The following is a 21,124-nucleotide window of genomic DNA, read 5'->3' as shown; positions in this document are numbered from 1 at the left end:
GTATGTGAGATTAGAATAGGTGTTTCCTTAAACGTGGTATGCTGAAAAGAGTATGCCAAAAGTCCCCGGATTGTCTACTATTGAATGTGGATCCATGCACATTCTAATGGCTAAAATTGCCCAAAATCCATTGCGCTTTGGCGAAGGATTCGCTCCAGAACTACAAACACGAATAAAAACGTGTTACGAAAAACTACAAACGTGGCGGATAGGCGCGATCGACGGTTAGGTAGAAAGGTTTACAAGTTTACAGGGGTTTGAGACACTAATCAACATTTAACCTGGTAAAAAATATTTATTTATTGTTATCCGTGTTATATTTAATCTGCAACAGCAATGTGAACTTTCAAGATTAATTTAAGCATAAAAAACACTTCTGTCTGGAATTTTATCCCTCATTATGTTTTTTTTTTCTTTTTTTCTCAAATATTGGTGGTATTAGTTTTGTTTTGATGTTTAATTATAATATAGATAAAATTCCAGCTAAGTTATTTGCTCTCCACAAACAAGTGCTTTTATCTCGGTCATAAATATATAAAGCATAATTTTTCTCTGCATCTTTATTTCATCTGGAATAATATAAAAATTCTTTACAAACATTGTGTGTCATTGTTCCAATAAATACTAATAAAAAAGCTAGCTTTACTGGCAAAGCTAGCTCACTGTATACTGTATATATACGTTTGTATGTATATGTGTGTTTATTTGTGTCTGTAGTAGAATTATTGCTTTTTGTAATATTGCTGTTTTGTTGTTATTGCTGTTTTGTTGTTCTTGTAGGGAGCACCAAGTTTCCTCACTTCCTGTGCCCTTGCCCTCAGTCAGATGCAGGTGAATATTTGACACATAAACAACATTGCAGGTTCCTGCAGGTTTTAAAGTCTTAAAATGTCTTACTTTACCCTTACACAAAATAATGCCTTAAAGTTGTAAGTTACATAAAGTCTTAAAATTCATAAAATCATGGCCTTAAATGTTGGATGCAGCGAAAAGTGAATGAACCTCTTTCTGTGGTTTTGGAAACACTTAATTGATAATTTATCTTAAATGTGACTTAAATTATTCCATCACTCAATCAATTTTCATTCAATCCTTGAATATTAAGTTTGAGTTAAATTTAAATGCCGCTTATTTACATTAAATTATTTAATATAAACATTCATGCTTTTATTATAACCATAAAATGTTATACTACTATTATTTTACTGTTTATTTAAATATAAATAATATATTCATAATACTTTGCTTTGTAATCCAAAAGGGCAAGACACAATTTAAAATACTTTGCAGCTGTAATGTATTGTTAAATGTTATTTTGTTCTATAAAAAGAACAAAGCTCCTTGAAAAGAAAAAGGCAAACAAATAAACAAAAAAAGCATTAAAATTGGATTGGTTGTAACATCATTTCCACTCTTTGGCAAGTCGCTGAAATGAGTCAGTGAATTACAACTATCTGGTCACAAGCATAGACTGTATAAAAAGGTCACAAGAGGTTAAGCTTAACTTCCTTTAACTTTTCCAATTCGTAGTGCTTTACACTACGGATGCAGTATTTGTTTGTCCACACATTTATTTCATAGGTGCTGTTTCACTTTTTCCGTGGCGGGATTTTGAAGTCTTTGGTGGCACAAAGTCTGTCAGTCATTTCCTGGGAAGGAGAAGGGTTTCAACCACTAGAGATAAATACAAAATTTTATAAGATAAAAGATTTTTTCTCCCCGTCGGGGAATCGAACCCCGGTCTTCCGCGTGACAGGCGGAGATACTGTCCACTATACTAACGAGGAAACAACTGGTAGTTTAAGGCAGGATATGGGACTTTTACTTTGCTTGTTGGTGTTCCATGCACACACAAGATACTGTATAAAAGTCCCACTTCCACGTGACAGGCAGAGATACCGTCCACTATACTAACAAGGAAACAACTGGTAGCCTGAGGCAGAAGTGAGACTTTCATACAGTATCCTTCATATGCATGGAACACCAACAAGCAAAGTAAAAGTCCCATATCCTGCCTTAAACTACCAGTTGTTTCCTCGTTAGTATAGTGGACAGTATCTCCGCCTGTCACGCGGAAGACCGGGGTTCGATTCCCCGACGGGGAGAAAACAATCTTTTTATTTTCGACATGTGATTAAGGAAATGCCTCTAATATATGACCTAATCTGTGCCACCAAAGACTTCAGATATACTTGAAAACATTTTGGTTACTTATGTAACCTTGGTTCCCTGAATAGGGAATGAGATGCTGCGATGACGTCATCGCTATGGGAACACCTCTAGTATGACAAATGTTTGAAGCCCTAATACTAACACGCAAATTTATTTGCCATACCTTCCAACCAAAAAATAAGTCCCAAAAAGGAATCTGTGCTGGGCAGAAAGGCCTAAGCCTTCTCGTCCCTGCATGAAAAGGGAAGGTGACATCCCGTTGAAACACCTCTTCTGGGAGCCCAGAATTAAGAATAGTGTTAGTAATCTCTGCCAAGAGACCGGAAAACATTAAAACTCAGCTTAGGGTCATACCCATTAGTTACACAAATCCTGATGGGGATTTCAAAATAATGCCTCAAGCCCAAGTCAGCAGGTCATGTTTGAGGGTTACCTAGTCGGCTAACAGACTGATCAATTCTGAGAACCACATACGAGTGAGCCAAATGGCACCACCAGCAACAATGTTCACTCTGACCAACCTTACTCTGAACAGAATAGTTTAGAAGCAAGCGTGTCGACGGGAAGGCATAAGTCTGGTCCTGGGCCAGAGCGTCCACACCCAGAGGCGACGGAGGAGACAAGGGAACCAAAGCGGGCAAAGCACATGCTCTAATTAAACAAATCCACTTCTACTCGGTCGAACCTCTGCCATATGAGACTCACCCACCTGAGCGTGCAATCTCCATCCTCCAGCCTCCAAACTCAGGTGACCCGGGCCATGAACAGCTCTGATCAATATGAACCTAGTCTGCATCCAAAGAACATGTCTCACCGACCTGCACAGGGGGTGAGAGAGTAATCTTCTCTGACCAACGTATGTGACCACAGCGGTGTTGTCAGTCCTTATGTTGTCTTGACCTAATGTGACAAGTATTGGCAAGCTTTATTCCAAAAGCAAACCTGAGGAACTTCCTGTGTCCCTTGACAATCTGGATTCAGAAGTACACATCCTTAGATTGATGGTCATGAACCAATCTCCGGTTCAGATAGAGATAGGATGAACTTCTGCGTCAGCATCTTGATATTGCTTACCCCAGACACAAGGTTAGGTGATGCAAATCGTATCAACCCAAAGAAGCTGGATGGTGTAACCAGCCTGATCCTCCCTCATGAGGCCCAGAGTTGCTGGAAAATCATCTGAAACAGGAACAGATACTAAAATCAGGCATGCCAGCACCAACCACAGAGTGGGGACTTGGTTGTCAACATAGACCCTGTACCAATGGCTTTAGGGCTATCCTCTCGATCTCCAGAGCTAAGGCACTGAAAACGGTCAAAATCAGTTCAAAATAATGATTAGTTATGCAAATAGTGTTGGTAGCCTGAATGGCTAATTAATCGGGCAAATTAATGGTAGCTCTAAGTGGCAAAAAGTAGAGTGCACAACTTAACGTCCTAAAATCATGATGTTTAATTAACTTGAGAAATACTTAATCCAGGCAGGGAGTAGAGCAACAGGGATTTTATATCAGTAAGTTCGCTATTGCCCAATATATTTGAGTGACATTAAAAGGGCTTCAGACATTCGTCACACCGGAGGTATTCCCATAGCGATTACTTCATCGCAGCATTGAAAATGCTTTCCGTCACGGAAAAAGTGAAACAGCGCCAATGAAATCAACTGTGGACAAAAATATACTGCATCCGTAGTGTTAAGCACTACAAAAACATTACAAAAACAAACTACCTTACAACTCAAGTACAACAGTCCCATAATAATGCAGAACAACAACAATAAAAAATTTGATATTACTCACTGCACTCCTTCCCACAGAAATATTTAATTAAAGGTGAAAAACTGATCTGAGGTCAAACATGAGTTTAATAAATAATCTACAAATCGGGAAGATGCTCAGTCAGGAAAGCACAGAACGGTGTGATCTGAATACACTGAACTGAATACACTTATGCTTAAGATATTAAAAATGAATAAAAATAAATAAAAATGGCCATTAGACTACAGTTTAAAAATATTTAGTTATAATAAAAAACAAACAAACTGCTCTGTAGGTACAGGAGTAATTCAGGTTTCGTCATCATGAAACAAAGTCTGCAGCTCAATCGCTAAAATTAGCATAATATATACCCTTGTAAAGCATTTTTGGCTAGATTTTGTGATGTAGCTGATATATGTACCTTCTGTAAAAAAGAAAGTGAAGATATTTGCCATCTCATGTAATGTTTCATCACTTTTCTGTAAAGTTTCTGGTTGTTTTTCTAAAGTTAATGTGAATTGTAATTCACACATTAAGGATGTTTGGTTTTTTGAAAACCAAAACAAATCTTTAGAATCAACTGTTAACTTTCTTATCCTTGTGGCAAAGTTCCATTTTCACAAAGAAAGATTTCTTAAGAAAATACCTACTTTAATAGATTTCTAATGTGAAGAAGAACATTTACTAATCTCTAAAAGTAATTAATACCAAAAAAAAATTTTCTTTTTTTTGAAGAGATCTGATGAGATCTTTCATGTACCGTGATTAATACTTGTTTTGAGTTTTATTTTGTGTAATATATGCGAAGATGTATTTCATTAATGTCATCTTTGTATTTGCAATTTAAAAAAAAACTAAAGAAAAAAAAAATGTTTAAATCGCTAAAACAACCAAGATGTATTGTTTTCCAGAATTTCCATTAATATTATGTGGATAAATCTGAAACTACACAGATGTAAACAAAGGAAAGACACATTATGGTCACATAATATTCTTATATGATATATTATTAAGTATTGCTGCTTTGCAACAAATTAAAAGATCTACAGAAATTAAAACGGCTATAACAGATTTAAGGCATATTCAAAACATAAATCTCATTAGTGATATATTAAGATAAGTTAAATGAGTTATTAAAAACTACAGCATTTTCTAAATTGAATTTCAGAATAACATTATCAGCCACATCACAAACTCACCTTTGCTTTGTTTACTACAGCGACACTCGGTGGTGATGAACGGTACGACAGACTACAGCACAAACTGCGTTTAACACGATTAAAGCGAATAAACAACGCGTCAAAAGTACATATTTTTGTTAATAGCGGTTCTAAATGTTGTCAAAAATATATCAAAAGACTTTTATTCGACCTTATCCTTGAGGAAGATACTTGCGTGTTTCTTGTAGGCTACACAATCACGTGTGTTCAAGAAAGCAAAAACATTATAATATATTAATTCTATCTTCTAAATTAAGAGTCAAATTTTAAAACTGAGACTTACCTCCTCTCTTTCGTACAACCTGCCACATATATCAAAAATCGCTGGATAACTAATTAGACAGTAAAAGAATAACCGAATAAAGGACCTTTTTTAGAGGTCTAATGAAGCCTGTGACAAATTAGTCTACACACCGTTTATTCATTGAAATATGTGGTTTTTAAATACAATTGTAAAATAGTTTTTTTTTTTAAGAAAATAAATAAACGGAAAGTCAACGAATATATGCTTTTCTTATGATGCAGGCTACAGATATTAAAAACAACAGGCATTCAGCATGGCATGCACACATCCGTCAGGGCCCTGCACAGATTTATAAAACATGCGCTGGACAGATTTTATCACGGTATAATATTAAGCAGTATTTGTTTATAAATAAGTTGCATACAGCAGCAGTTAATAGTATTATGCCCTGAATTAGACTGGAGAGAAGATCTATGTGCAATCTTTTGTAGTTCATAATGCTTTTTGAAATAAGTAACAAGGTATGAGGCGCCGTGTAGGATTTAAATCAAACTTCGCTTATCAATACATACATAAAACACGTGCATATACACCTATAAATTACTCGCATATACATGCATACTACTGAATGTTCAAAAATACATATATAAAATACACGTGAACACTAATATGAATTCGATACCAATACATATAATGTTAGCAATGTATGCATACACACTTGTGAATAACTTGCGTATACATATAAACTTGACACGTGCATACACCTACAGACACTCACATATACATATTAACTTGATCCATGCATATACACCTATTAAACACTCGCACATACATATAAACTCGCTGCATACAAACACAACTGCACATACTCGCACATACATATAAACTTGATCAGTGCATATACACCTATTAAACACTCGCACATACATATAAACTCGATGAGCGCATACACATCCATAAAACACTCACGCATACATAAACAATAACTTACTAACGTATACAGTTCAGATGAGAAAAACATGTGTACATGTATATATGCGAGTGATTTCATATGTGGATGTGCGTGAATTTTCAGTATAAACGGAAGGCATTTCAGTGTAAACGGAAGGCGTTTCAGTTTAAAAGGAAGTCGTTTAAGCGTGTACGGAAGTAACCTGTCTAAAGGTCTAAATACCGCATTTGCAATCATGGACCGGGATTGTGCTATAGCTACACGTGAAGCATTTTGCGTAATGTTCTTTTTTCGCCCACTATTATAATATCAATTACCATCAGTTTGTGTTGCCTGCTCACCTGCAGTCTCTGCCTGCAGTCAGAAACACAATCTGAATCGCGCACTTTGTTTCGGCCTTCGAGCCCTGGCATACAAAGCATCAATAACAGCGCAAACGATGCGATCATCCGCCGGCGAAGTTCAAGGACCGTGATATCACACTTGTCATTGGTAAAGTAACTGGCAGTTTCGATCTAGAAAAAGGTGAGAATTTCACTTCTATGAAATCTTCACGAAATAACTTCCAAACGCTATGCAAGTTAACGTTACACACACACACATAGACAGAGGGAGAGAGAGAGCGAGGGAGAGTTTAACTGCCTCTAGTTAAAAAATATAAAATTTGTTCCCAACTAAGTCCCACATAGTGAACTTAGCCATTTTCAGAATTAAGTGTTTAAGCTATTTGCACAGAATCGGAATATCATAACTTCATAATATAGTGAGTATGTTTGCAAATATTTTGAACAAAACAAATAAAATAAAAGCGATCCATGTGTCATACAGATCTATCGTGGCTGTGTTGTCACATGACAAGCATGACGCGTCGCCATGGAGACATTAAGGCGGTACATTCTAAAATAATGGTCGCCTAAAGAAACTCACGCTGGGGCTCAGCTAGAATATTTTAAACTCATGTGCGAAAGGGTTTTATTTCTGAAAATTGCTAAGCTCAAGTGGGACTGGGACTATTTCGTGAAGATTGCATAGAAGTGAAATTGTGAAATTCTCACCTTTTTCTAGATCGAAACTGCCAATTAACTTACTGCTGATGAGTGTGATATCATGGTCCTTGAACTCGCCGGTGTTATGAAATGTTCAGTGTCTGAGATATTTGGTGTCATTGAGAATAAAGAACTATATATAAAGACTCGTATGCAGTAACAACTATTTAACTTTTTTTTTTTTTGTCCTTAAAAAAGGTTTCACATGGAAGTGCATGCGAGCCTACAGTTCATGTGGAGAATCTGTTTGTTTGTAATTAATATATATGTTACAAATCATCAGAGTTTGATTTGCACTTCTGCCTGTTATTTTGTTCCTAGTTTGCAGAAGCTCTTCTAATGGGGGAGACTCATTCTCAAGTTATATATGAGCCACTACTGCACACATAAATGAAGACATGGGTAAACCTCAGAATTAACTTAAGTTTTTTTATTATCTGATGCAGGGGATGGTGGATGTGTACTTTATCAGTGTAATAGTTAAACATCATATGCAAAAAAAAAAAAAAAAAAAAAACTTGTTTGATACAAATTTTGTATTATTAACCAGTTTTAAAGTTTTACTACATTCTGTTCCTGAAATCCACAATTTTGAAATCAAGATAATCAATGGGTAATCAAATCAAGCACAACCTAATAAAACATGTTTCTTGAATAAAGGGTATTGTAAAAAAAAAAAAGAAAAAAAAAAAAAGAAAAAAAAAAAGAAAAGAAGAGCATGGTCTGTGGACAATTCATCTCAAAGTGCACCACAATTAAAGACAAAAACAAAGTGTATAAAGACATTTTACAACCTTTTTTTTAACTATAGAGTACATTTTATCTACTAAATGTATCAGTTTTGGGGAAAAATTTTTTTTGATCAAGAATCTTCCAGTTCATGTGTATGTATATATATATATATATATATATATATATATATATATATATGTGTATATATATATATATATATATATATATATATATATATATATATATATATATATATATATATATATATAAAACATTCAGATTTCGTTTTGTTATTAAAAACTTTTTTTTTTTTGAATGATTGAGCAAACGATTAGGAATGACACAGATCCCTGTCCATAATTGCAAATTTGGTTACTTCCGTTTACACTGAAATGCCTTCCGTTTATACTGAAAATTCACGCACATCCACATATGAAATCACTCGCATATATACATGTACACATGTTTTTCTCATCTGAACTGTATACGTTAGTAAATGTTATGGTTTATGTATGCACGAGTGTTTTATGGATGTGTATGCGCTCATCGAGTTTATGTGTATGTGCGAGTGTTTAATAGGTGTATATGCACTGATCAAGTTTATATGTATGTGCGAGTATGTGCAGTTGTGTTTGTATGCAGCGAGTTTATATGTATGTGCGAGTGTTTAATAGGTGTATATGCACTGATCAAGTTTATATGTATGTGCGAGTATGTGCAGTTGTGTTTGTATGCAGCGAGTTTATATGTATGTGCGAGTGTTTAATAGGTGTATATGCATGGATCAAGTTAATATGTATATGTGAGTGTCTGTAGGTGTATGCACGTGTCAAGTTTATATGTATACGCAAGTTATTCACAAGTGTGTATGCATACATTGCTAACATTATATGTATTGGTATCGAATTCATATTAGTGTTCACGTGTATTTTATATATGTATTTTTGAACATTCAGTAGTATGCATGTATATGCGAGTAATTTATAGGTGTATATGCACGTGTTTTATGTATGTATTGATAAGCGAAGTTTGATTTAAATCCTACACGGCGCCTCATAGTATGAGGCGCCGTGTAGGATTTAAATCAAACTTCGCTTATCAATACATACATAAAACACGTGCATATACACCTATAAATTACTCGCATATACATGCATACTACTGAATGTTCAAAAATACATATATAAAATACACGTGAACACTAATATGAATTCGATACCAATACATATAATGTTAGCAATGTATGCATACACACTTGTGAATAACTTGCGTATACATATAAACTTGACACGTGCATACACCTACAGACACTCACATATACATATTAACTTGATCCATGCATATACACCTATTAAACACTCGCACATACATATAAACTCGCTGCATACAAACACAACTGCACATACTCGCACATACATATAAACTTGATCAGTGCATATACACCTATTAAACACTCGCACATACATATAAACTCGCTGCATACAAACACAACTGCACATACTCGCACATACATATAAACTTGATCAGTGCATATACACCTATTAAACACTCGCACACACATAAACTCGATGAGCGCATACACATCCATAAAACACTCGTGCATACATAAACCATAACATTTACTAACGTATACAGTTCAGATGAGAAAAACATGTGTACATGTATATATGCGAGTGATTTCATATGTGGATGTGCGTGAATTTTCAGTATAAACGGAAGGCATTTCAGTGTAAACGGAAGTAACCAAATTTGCAATTATGGACAGGGATCTGTATGAGGCGCCGTGTAGGATTTAAATCAAACTTCGCTTATCAATACATACATAAAACACGTGCATATACACCTATAAATTACTCGCATATACATGCATACTACTGAATGTTCAAAAATACATATATAAAATACACGTGAACACTAATATGAATTCGATACCAATACATATAATGTTAGCAATGTATGCATACACACTTGTGAATAACTTGCGTATACATATAAACTTGACACGTGCATACACCTACAGACACTCACATATACATATTAACTTGATCCATGCATATACACCTATTAAACACTCGCACATACATATAAACTCGCTGCATACAAACACAACTGCACATACTCGCACATACATATAAACTTGATCAGTGCATATACACCTATTAAACACTCGCACATACATATAAACTCGCTGCATACAAACACAACTGCACATACTCGCACATACATATAAACTTGATCAGTGCATATACACCTATTAAACACTCGCACATACACATAAACTCGATGAGCGCATACACATCCATAAAACACTCGTGCATACATAAACCATAACATTTACTAACGTATACAGTTCAGATGAGAAAAACATGTGTACATGTATATATGCGAGTGATTTCATATGTGGATGTGCGTGAATTTTCAGTATAAACGGAAGGCATTTCAGTGTAAACGGAAGTAACCAAATTTGCAATTATGGACAGGGATCTGTGTCATTCCTAATCGTTTGCTCAATCATTCAAAAAAAAAAAAAGTTTTTAATAACAAAACGAAATCTGAATGTTTTATATATATATATATATATATATATATATATATATATATATATATATATATATATATATGAGGCGCCGTGTAGGATTTAAATCAAACTTCGCTTATCAATACATACATAAAACACGTGCATATACACCTATAAATTACTCGCATATACATGCATACTACTGAATGTTCAAAAATACATATATAAAATACACGTGAACACTAATATGAATTCGATACCAATACATATAATGTTAGCAATGTATGCATACACACTTGTGAATAACTTGCGTATACATATAAACTTGACACGTGCATACACCTACAGACACTCACATATACATATTAACTTGATCCATGCATATACACCTATTAAACACTCGCACATACATATAAACTCGCTGCATACAAACACAACTGCACATACTCGCACATACATATAAACTTGATCAGTGCATATACACCTATTAAACACTCGCACATACATATAAACTCGCTGCATACAAACACAACTGCACATACTCGCACATACATATAAACTTGATCAGTGCATATACACCTATTAAACACTCGCACATACACATAAACTCGATGAGCGCATACACATCCATAAAACACTCGTGCATACATAAACCATAACATTTACTAACGTATACAGTTCAGATGAGAAAAACATGTGTACATGTATATATGCGAGTGATTTCATATGTGGATGTGCGTGAATTTTCAGTATAAACGGAAGGCATTTCAGTGTAAACGGAAGTAACCAAATTTGCAATTATGGACAGGGATCTGTGTCATTCCTAATCGTTTGCTCAATCATTCAAAAAAAAAAAAAGTTTTTAATAACAAAACGAAATCTGAATGTTTTATATATATATATATATATATATATATATATATATATATATATATATATATATATATATATATATACACATATATATATATATATATATATATATATATATATATATATACATACACATGAACTGGAAGATTCTTGATCAAAAAAAATTTTTCCCCAAAACTGATACATTTAGTAGATAAAATGTACTCTATAGTTAAAAAAAAGGTTGTAAAATGTCTTTATACACTTTGTTTTTGTCTTTAATTGTGGTGCACTTTGAGATGAATTGTCCACAGACCATGCTCTTCTTTTTCTTTTTTTTTTCTTTTTTTTTTTCTTTTTTTTTTTTACAATACCCTTTATTCAAGAAACATGTTTTATTAGGTTGTGCTTGATTTGATTACCCATTGATTATCTTGATTTCAAAATTGTGGATTTCAGGAACAGAATGTAGTAAAACTTTAAAACTGGTTAATAATACAAAATTTGTATCAAACAAGTTTTTTTTTTTTTTTTTTTTTTTGCATATGATGTTTAACTATTACACTGATAAAGTACACATCCACCATCCCCTGCATCAGATAATAAAAAAACTTAAGTTAATTCTGAGGTTTACCCATGTCTTCATTTATGTGTGCAGTAGTGGCTCATATATAACTTGAGAATGAGTCTCCCCCATTAGAAGAGCTTCTGCAAACTAGGAACAAAATAACAGGCAGAAGTGCAAATCAAACTCTGATGATTTGTAACATATATATTAATTACAAACAAACAGATTCTCCACATGAACTGTAGGCTCGCATGCACTTCCATGTGAAACCTTTTTTAAGGACAAAAAAAAAAAAAGTTAAATAGTTGTTACTGCATACGAGTCTTTATATATAGTTCTTTATTCTCAATGACACCAAATATCTCAGACACTGAACATTTCATAACACCGGCGAGTTCAAGGACCATGATATCACACTCATCAGCAGTAAGTTAATTGGCAGTTTCGATCTAGAAAAAGGTGAGAATTTCACAATTTCACTTCTATGCAATCTTCACGAAATAGTCCCAGTCCCACTTGAGCTTAGCAATTTTCAGAAATAAAACCCTTTCGCACATGAGTTTAAAATATTCTAGCTGAGCCCCAGCGTGAGTTTCTTTAGGCGACCATTATTTTAGAATGTACCGCCTTAATGTCTCCATGGCGACGCGTCATGCTTGTCATGTGACAACACAGCCACGATAGATCTGTATGACACATGGATCGCTTTTATTTTATTTGTTTTGTTCAAAATATTTGCAAACATACTCACTATATTATGAAGTTATGATATTCCGATTCTGTGCAAATAGCTTAAACACTTAATTCTGAAAATGGCTAAGTTCACTATGTGGGACTTAGTTGGGAACAAATTTTATATTTTTTAACTAGAGGCAGTTAAACTCTCCCTCGCTCTCTCTCTCCCTCTGTCTATGTGTGTGTGTGTAACGTTAACTTGCATAGCGTTTGGAAGTTATTTCGTGAAGATTTCATAGAAGTGAAATTCTCACCTTTTTCTAGATCGAAACTGCCAGTTACTTTACCAATGACAAGTGTGATATCACGGTCCTTGAAACTTCGCCGGCGGATGATCGCATCGTTTGCGCTGTTATTGATGCTTTGTATGCCAGGGCTCGAAGGCCGAAACAAAGTGCGCGATTCAGATTGTGTTTCTGACTGCAGGCAGAGACTGCAGGTGAGCAGGCAACACAAACTGATGGTAATTGATATTATAATAGTGGGCGAAAAAAGAACATTACGCAAAATGCTTCACGTGTAGCTATAGCACAATCCCGGTCCATGATTGCAAATGCGGTATTTAGACCTTTAGACAGGTTACTTCCGTACACGCTTAAACGACTTCCTTTTAAACTGAAACGCCTTCCGTTTACACTGAAATGCCTTCCGTTTATACTGAAAATTCACGCACATCCACATATGAAATCACTCGCATATATACATGTACACATGTTTTTCTCATCTGAACTGTATACGTTAGTAAGTTATTGTTTATGTATGCGTGAGTGTTTTATGGATGTGTATGCGCTCATCGAGTTTATATGTATGTGCGAGTGTTTAATAGGTGTATATGCACTGATCAAGTTTATATGTATGTGCGAGTATGTGCAGTTGTGTTTGTATGCAGCGAGTTTATATGTATGTGCGAGTGTTTAATAGGTGTATATGCACTGATCAAGTTTATATGTATGTGCGAGTATGTGCAGTTGTGTTTGTATGCAGCGAGTTTATATGTATGTGCGAGTGTTTAATAGGTGTATATGCATGGATCAAGTTAATATGTATATGTGAGTGTCTGTAGGTGTATGCACGTGTCAAGTTTATATGTATACGCAAGTTATTCACAAGTGTGTATGCATACATTGCTAACATTATATGTATTGGTATCGAATTCATATTAGTGTTCACGTGTATTTTATATATGTATTTTTGAACATTCAGTAGTATGCATGTATATGCGAGTAATTTATAGGTGTATATGCACGTGTTTTATGTATGTATTGATAAGCGAAGTTTGATTTAAATCCTACACGGCGCCTCATAACAAGGCTCCCAATTATGACCTTGTTGGATGTTTGCCCAGAACAAAAGCACAATTATTTTTTGCTCACTAACTGAACCCAGTGGTAATAATATAATGGTAAAATGGTATAATGGTAAAAATAAGGAATAAGGCAACATTCCAATTGCTCCACAGCTACTATAGTTGTTGATATATTGAATAAAAATGTATTTTTAATTTTAGTATATACATTTTAAGTTACTTTTTTGTGTGCATTTGACCTTTATAATATTTTATATTACATATATATTTTGTATTTATAATTGTATGTATGTAATTTTACTAATTATTTAATTTAGTTTTAGTTTAGATTTAGTTTTTATTTGTTTTCAGTTAGTAGTTAGTAGTACTCCATTTAGTTTGATTTACCAAAATGGTTTTCACCCCGCTCCACACAAATATAGTTAGAAACGTTTGTTTCATCAGTCAGTGTTTAAGAATGACTTTTATCATTTTCTCTTTATTGCTGTATTGCACCATTGGCACAAAGCCAACTGTTGAGAATTTAGAGTAATAAATGCTTGAAACAATTTATATGCACTATAAAAATGGCGGATATGGCCTGAGTAAGGAGCATAATACTTTCCTTGTCCTTGCCTCTCTTCTACAGTATGTAGGACACAGCAGAGCCGGATCAGTGCTTCACCCGAAGCTCTGCTGCATTTCACTGTCTGCAGTTACAAGTGAGGAAAACTCATCTCGCAGGATCAGGGCCAAAGGGCGTGAGGTAAGACATGGGTGGCCGTCCACAGTCGTGATTCCACTGCTGAAATCTTTTTCCATGCTGCGGCTCTGTGCGCTGGACAGTGTGGGAAGACATGTGGGATGAAAGAGCGTTTAGTAAATGCCCCAACCACACAATGTTTAAAGTCTACGCGGGGATGTTTAGATACTTTTGGAAATCAAGTGAAAAGGATGGAAAGTCTGCTATGAGAATTCAGAGCCCCTTAGATAACAGATTAGCTAAACCCGAGTCTCCGGCCAGAAGATCATTGCAAATATTTTCCATTTCTGGATTGAAACCTTTTTAGAGAAGTGCTCAGAGAATAAATGCATCTATTCGTAAAGGAACTGTAAATGAATTTCTGAAACACATGATTGCTGAGGTTTATTTGTGTGCCATTGTTTTTTACATTGACCCCTATCTTAAGGATGCTGCAATGCTATTTCTTGATGGATATTTTTTTTTTTTTTCATACAGGCTAATCCATAGTTATTTTGTCCACATATAAGGAGTTATACATGCATAAATGTGAAGATCGACAAGTTTTGGACTCTAGTCTACCATTATCTATGAACATCTGCTGGCTTATATGACCCAAAACACTGTTTAGTTTAGTTGGCTTCCTGCACCGCTCTCATGCCTGTCTGGGACGATGATCTGGTCCTCTAGAGGAGTGAGTTAGTGCCAGTGTGGTTTGGGTATCCGGTAAGACCACCACCGCCTGTCTACATCATGACCTCCAGTATGTTAAAGCAACACAGGGGAGTGAGCCATTCATGAACACACAGAGAAAACACAAAATAGACAGTTAGTGGTCAGTAATGTTTTTGAAAGAAGTCAGCACCAAGGCTGCATTTATTTGTTTAAAAATCTATTAAAAACAGTAATATTATAAAATATTTTTACAGTTTAAAATAACTGTTTTCTATGTGAATATATTGTAAACTTTAATTTATTCCTTTGACGCAGAGCTGAATTTTCAGCATCATCAGTGTCACGTGATCCTTCAGAACTCATTCTGATTTGCTGCTCAAGAAACGGTTCTTACTATTATCAGTTTTGAAATCCATTGTGCTGCCTGCATCATATCCCCTGGTCTGCAGATATGTAAACTGATGGGAATATTTGTATCCATTTTATTGTTCATGAAGCAAAAATTGTAAATCAGATCACTTGGAAAAGTACGGTCATTTTTATAATAAAGCCAACAGTCAGATTATGGCAGCCTGTGTAAATAATGACACTGTTGGCTTTGCAGAAGGAGAAAAAATGTATGAAAAAAAATGATAAACTAAACCCATTTCATTATACATTTGCAGTCATGGAGGAAACTCGGAGGACTGCACTTTCCAGTCACTCAACCTGTTCTGTCCAGAAAGCAGTTGTTCCTGAAATCAATGACATCAAGTTTAGCTGAGGTTTTTTTTTTTTTTTTTTGTGATGTTGGCCACACTCTAAAAGCTCTTTTATGATTATAAGACTCAGAATTATGAATTATGAGACTTGATCCCTCCCCAGCAGAGTTGAACATAAGTGTAATTTTTAGTCAGGAGGAGAGGCACGTGACATTGAGGAGATGAACAGAGATGTCAGCCTCTTTCTCCAGCATGTGGACTCCATTTGTGCGGCTCATGAGAGCGTTTGGCACAGAAGCCCTTTGGTATCTCTCAATCCATCTGTCTGGGCCAAATAATCATATCCTCCAGACTCCAATGAACGTAAATCATTGGCGGGAACACGGACACGTTTTCCCTGGCCATCATAAAGTGATGATTTAAAGCCATGGGCTGTCAAAACACGGCCATGCAGATTTCACGCAGCAGTTTAGGCAGGGAACACAAGGACTTCATCCCATCTGAACGATTTATGGCCTCAGAGGGACAGCAGACAGATGAGCGCCCGGCCCACCAGCAGACAGGAACACACAGGAAACTCAGACCTGTATTTTAGTAGCCCGAAGCCTTGATATACCCATCAGCAGGGAGTTCCTCGTTCTTCCAGGAGAAGTCAGGATACATCACATGTGTGGAAGGTTTCTGTTGGTTGTGCTGTGTTTGTGAGTTTTGGAGTTTTGGCACTATATAATGTTGAAGGACACACACTGTTTTAGACTCAAGACACAAATTGAGACCAAGAAAAATAAATACTGTGGGTTTCCTGCATCTGGACGAGACGTATGTGAACATAACTGGGTCCTTCACAGCTTATTAAAATAACCCAACTGCAGTTTGAGTTTAGATAAAACAGTTTTATTATAAGATTATATTATATTATACAGTGGTGGCAAAAATTATTAGAACACTATTTTCACCAGCCCAAGTCAGTTATTTCTATCTTGTACTGTAGTGTGTCAATATCAGTTTACATTTCCAAACATTGATTTTACAAGGATTCTGACAACAACCAGCGCTTCACACAGAGATCTGATCTCACCATCATCCAGTCTGTCTGGAAAAACATGAACAAACTGAGACAGACTATCTATCTATCTGTCTGTCTGTCTGTCTGTCTGTCTGTCTGTCTTTATTTGAAGAAGGGTGTTCATGACTTATGTTTTATATGTGGGCAGATGAAACCAGTGAGGGTTTGAATCTGCAGTGAATCCGAATGGGCTTTAGGAAAGCAGCGTGACGTGAAACCACCCGACTGAGTAGTCTGTCAAATGTGGAAACGGTTCTGGCCTGCGATCCCCCAAATGAATGATAGATGTGATATTTTCCCTGCAAACACAAACATCTTCAGTGATTTCAGCTGCTGAGGATACACCCGGGACAAAAAAGCCCAGACCACCGTCACAGCCAAATGAGGATGAATTCTTTTTCTGGATTTTTTTCATCTATTTTTACAACTTCCATTCAATTCCCCAGCTGATCGTTGAACTCATGTGAAGACAGGCTGCTCGGGCCGCACAAGATGATCCTGGTGTAGACGGCCATACATGCAGGTGCTTTACTGATAAATGCTTTGGAGGACAATGTAAAGGATTCTTCTTAACTTTTGCATTATTTCATCTTAACAGAGCAGTAATGGTTCAGTTTAAGTCATTAAAGATGAGCTTTTCCATCAGACATTTTTACAAAGCGCAAAACAGAGAGAAGATGAACTTAACCAGCATTGTGGTTGCTGGACCACTTAAGATTTATGTCAGTGATGAAATGGAAGATGGGACAACGACAAATAATAAGACGGCACAAGTCAGACCAGAAAAACCATAACTAAAGTGATTTTCCAGAAGCAAGTTTGAGAAAAAGTGCATAGAGTTTGATCATGCATTTGCACTGGGACATAAAAACATGATTCCTGTTCCTGTCCTGTTCCTATTCAGCTTATTATTGGAACAAAATGTCTGTACTAATGAATAAATATATAGGCTAGATCAAATCAAATGGTGTTGTCTGGTTTTATATTTGAAATCTGTTTTGAAAGTGATAAATCGCCTATTTGTTTATTTTTTATTTTTTGTTTAAATCAGCTTAATAGGCTACTCTTCCCTTGAGAACCTTAAAACATAGCCTAATTGGTTATTATGGTAGTGCCATAAGGCTGTGAGGAAGAAACGGAGCCCTGCAGTGCGTCCATTGATAAGACACCGATTCTTGATCTTCCCTCTTAGTGTAAAGAAGTCTTTCCCTGAAAACCCAGTTTTAATCTGCGTTAAATGCAATATAGCTTCCCGATCTCATGAAAGTGCGTATAAATAGTACGCCCAATAAAAACAATGACTTGTGGTATTTTATAATCCATTATAATTTATAATTGACATAGGCTCTACTGAATCTTGCTGCAGTTAGGGTTTGTGGTTGAAGTGGTCTCTCGTGGTCAGTAGATGGCAGTGTTGCATCATCCGAGTGGAATTATCACCTTGTTCCCTAAGAAACACGGAGTGTCTGTCTTGAACCCGTTTGAACGAGATCTCTCTCAGAAGAGATGGAAGTGCGGTGTGAAGATTCTGGATGTTTGTTAAAGATGGACTCAGTGGGTTTTTTCTTCCTCCTTTCTTTCTTGCTAGGTAAGACGTTTTTGGTCTTGTTGAAGTTGGACAAGTGTCGCCCCGTCAAACTAATTTATAAAATAAAGATTTAGCCTAACTTTTTCAAAAGGAGGTATTGATTGTTTTTTTTTTTTTTTTTTTAAGGTAGCCTACATGAAAAATACATGTTATTTTGAGTCTCATTTGTATGCCAGTTTATTCTAATATTTTGAATATGCTTTTAATAAACATAATTTCTTACAATCTATAGCCACACGTGTATGTATGTATATAATTCTATAAATGTGTTGCATATTAGCCTGTATAATTCTAATTCTAAAGTTGTTGTTATTATTTATTATCATGTAAAAGCATGCATCTGAATTCCACATGACGACGTGTGATCTCGAGTGATCCAGATTTTCAAAGCATGAGAATAATTTTTAAATATAGAACATAAAATTGTAGAATAAATCAGGTAGGAAAAAAATGCATAGACATTTTCAGAAACATTGTCAGTCTTTGCTCTTGTTTTTATGATTACTCTGTTCTTACACAAATACTCTGTTCGTACGTTTCTTTACTATAAAATAAATATAACAGGCTATAGACTAAATGTGTCAAGATTTTCCATTCAAATAGATTGATTTTAGCTAAAAGAATATTTAAAATTATTATGTGAAACATTAGAAATGGACTGATATCTAAAACAGTTTAATGAAAGATGGCACTTAAAACTCTCTCACACTAACGCGCGCGCACGCAAGCAAGCAAATCAATTTTGTGCTTTGAACGTGAACATGAACTTGAAGTATAATGAAATTCTTTATTTTTATTTTTTATTTTCCCCCAGAATCAGCTGACCAGGAGAAAGCATCGTTCTGTGTGGCGATCTCTCAACAGTTTAACTTATTTTTTTCTGAATGAAAATAATTCCATATGATCTATCTATCTATCTATCTATCTATCTATCTATCTATCTATCTATTTATTTATTTATTTATTTATTTTTATTTTGTGTGTGTGTGGGGGGGGGGTGACTAATAATAACAACATTGTGTTCAATCAATTTGTTTTTAATTGATTGTCTTTTATAGTAAAAGAAAATAAATAATAATAATTCAAAATTACGTTTTTGTCAGCTTATTTTGTCAGATGTTTTTGGGACATCACAGAGCAATAACTAAATGTAAACCACATCTAACTTCAGAACAAACCTTTTTAAAAAAAAAAAAAAGATAATTAAATAACTATAGATTCTGAATTTAAAATACTTTTAAGATAGGCTAACTAAATGCTGCCACCCACGATTATAAACTCAGTTTAATGCATGTTTTCTAATGACTGCAGTCAGTTTAAATCTAATAGCAATTAGGCCTATATATCAAAGCGTAATTGCTCTCAAATCTTTCGATAAGACTGAGTGAAAACAAACAGAGCTTTCAAACGGTTCTTTGCAGTTAAGTTCAATTGGCTTCATTACCAAAGTGCTTTGGCCCACCGGCTGGACCCGAAACAAACAGCCCAAATGATTAGGGTTACATAAACATTCCCAACGAGACTGGGAAAAAACCCCTTCTAGTCTGTAGAGTATCTCTTAATCCAGGAGACATTCGGATTAGATACGATATAGTAAACGTACAATCATGCCTCTTTTAATCTGATAATAGGCTAAATTAAAATCAAAGTGACTGTAGGTTGAACACGTTGCTCAGTGGTGTAGCCACGCCCCTTTCGAACGCTGGTACTTCCACAGTCTATAACGTCATACGAATTTTCGAATGTTTTAAAAACTTCTCGATCTTCTGACATTTTTTTCATCTGCTTCGAACATTACAACGCACACACTAACTTTCATAACTCTACAATAAATAAGTTCATCTTACCAGCTAGACTCTAAAACCGCGATGAGAGATCGACTACCGCGAAGTTCAAAGACACATTTCTAAAGATGGCTGCAAACTCGTTTCTCTGTCTACGGTTTTATAGATCCAATGTGATTCAAACAGCTGAGATGCGACAGTTTCAGTTTCGAAAACCATAGTGACTAGTTGGTTAGTTTCGTAAACGATGATTAGTATAAGCTATTATGGTAGTTGAAGAGCGAGTTAACATCGTTGTACAGAAAACGCACCCCTTTGGAAAGGTGTCACCACAATGAAATGTTAGTAGCCTAAATATTTAGGTTGCCTGTTAGTAACCTAAACATAGATGTATGTGTATACATACAAAACAGCATGTTGGAGCCTATTCAGAGTTCAACAGTAATCCTGCATCATGGGTAATACAGTTTTTTAGGTGTTGAAAAGA

At 35.2% G+C, this 21,124-nt stretch overlaps 1 long non-coding RNA gene and 2 other non-coding genes across 3 annotated transcripts; 2 read left to right on the top strand and 1 right to left on the bottom strand.

The window, feature by feature from the left end:
• Positions 1-779: 779 nt before the first annotated feature.
• LOC113120626 (uncharacterized) lies at positions 780-15,680 on the top strand. Its single transcript, XR_003294641.1, has 3 exons — positions 780-831; positions 14,731-14,847; positions 15,322-15,680. It is a non-coding gene; the product is annotated as an uncharacterized LOC113120626 (long non-coding RNA).
• trnad-guc (transfer RNA aspartic acid (anticodon GUC)) lies at positions 1,716-1,787 on the bottom strand. Its single transcript has one exon. It is a non-coding gene; the product is annotated as a tRNA-Asp (tRNA).
• trnad-guc (transfer RNA aspartic acid (anticodon GUC)) lies at positions 2,034-2,105 on the top strand. The gene has a single exon. It is a non-coding gene; the product is annotated as a tRNA-Asp (tRNA).
• Positions 15,681-21,124: the final 5,444 nt, after the last annotated feature.

The sequence above is a fragment of the Carassius auratus genome, chromosome 20 (genome assembly GCF_003368295.1).
Source record: "Carassius auratus strain Wakin chromosome 20, ASM336829v1, whole genome shotgun sequence".
NCBI classification, from domain to species: domain Eukaryota; kingdom Metazoa; phylum Chordata; class Actinopteri; order Cypriniformes; family Cyprinidae; genus Carassius; species Carassius auratus.
This window is presented reverse-complemented; position numbering and strand designations above follow the sequence as displayed.